Source organism: Amphimedon queenslandica, unplaced genomic scaffold (assembly GCF_000090795.2).
Source record: "Amphimedon queenslandica unplaced genomic scaffold, v1.1 AMPQUscaffold_3922_Cont24089, whole genome shotgun sequence".
Lineage (NCBI taxonomy): Eukaryota > Metazoa > Porifera > Demospongiae > Haplosclerida > Niphatidae > Amphimedon > Amphimedon queenslandica.
Window position 1 is genome coordinate 1 of NW_003555756.1, and position 1,462 is coordinate 1,462.

General features: G+C 31.4%; 1 long non-coding RNA gene across 1 annotated transcript; it reads left to right on the plus strand.

The window, feature by feature from the left end:
* Window positions 1–6: 6 nt before the first annotated feature.
* LOC109592792 (uncharacterized) lies at window positions 7–1,453 on the plus strand. Its single transcript, XR_002190550.1, has 2 exons — window positions 7–104; window positions 1,280–1,453. It is a non-coding gene; the product is annotated as an uncharacterized LOC109592792 (long non-coding RNA).
* The last annotated feature ends 9 nt before the right edge of the window (window positions 1,454–1,462 follow it).

The window sequence follows — 1,462 nt, forward strand, 5'->3', positions numbered from 1 at the left end:
ATATGAGGAGAATACTGAGGCAAGGTACCGGAGGATTCTTGAGAGAAACCCTGATGCTCCCGAGAAATTGAAACTGACTCTTAAAGCGGCACTTAAAGAAAAAGGTAAATTAGAAATTATAATCAATTAATTATAGATAGGTTCTGACATTGATTAGTAGCATACATACTGTATAATACTTTAATTTGGCGGAGTTTTATTTTGGTGATTGGCGGTTTGCAAGCAGAATCCCCAATATTTTTAAAACTGCCAATCATTAATGCGCATGCTCAGTAATGCATGTGTACACAAAAATCGTCAAATTAAAAACCACCAATTACAATTTTACAGCAAAATCGCCAAAATAAAGCGCCGCCAAAATAAAGCACTATACGGTATATTGGTATTTGGGTTGCCTGATACAAAATTTATGTATATGGCCAGTAGTTAGTATTTTTAAAAGCACAACAAAATTTTGGATACCGTATAGAAGAAAATTTTGGAAGTAGTTAAATTTGGCATTTTGATAGCCAATCGCCAAAATAAAAATCCACCATTTTGAGCCGTTATGCGCATGCTCAATAGCACATGGCCACAAATTCGCCAAATTAAAATTCGCCAATCACCAAAATTTAGCCATTCGCCAAATTTAACTCCCTCCGTAATTTTCTACTATACAGCAGGGTTGTTGTCTATTAGTTTGATTTTTAATCATTACTATTACCATTACTTTACAAAAATCTTTATTACATTACCATTACCATTACAATTTATAAGTTATACCACCAATTATATTATCATTATTATTGAAACTACCTAAATTACCATTACCATTACTTTAGAAAGTGTACTACATTGCATTACAATTACCACAAAATTGCAAGAAACTGTGTTTTTCAAATTTTTTTGTAATAAAAGAGCACATGCTAACTGTCACACTCTAGTTAGCAAGTTAACATAAAAGCCATAACCAGTGACTGATAGCAAGATACTCTTGCTGATAGTATAGTGATAACACCATAACACAACACACCATCTTGCTTAATCCATGCAATTATCTATTACAATTACCATTACCTTATCTCTACTATTAATTACCATTTGCCATTACCAATAGAACGAAATTAGCCATTACAATTACCATTACCATTACAGCTAAAAAGTAATATTACCTAATTAATTACCATTATAATTATCATTGCAACAACCCTGCTATACAGTATTCTTATTTGAAAAAAAAATTTTTGTTGGTACATTCATTGTGCATCTACATGTATTATATATAATCTACTATTTTTAGATTAGACCAATCTGGAAGTACACAACTCTAAAGACTAGAAGATAATTATTAGACATAAAATAATCAATGTAGATATTAATTATAGTGAACTACACTGCACAAGTACTTACATATCTATTTACTATTTTGGTGAGGGCTCTTGGCCCATTATTGTTCATTCATTCATAGGCGTAGGAATGATTC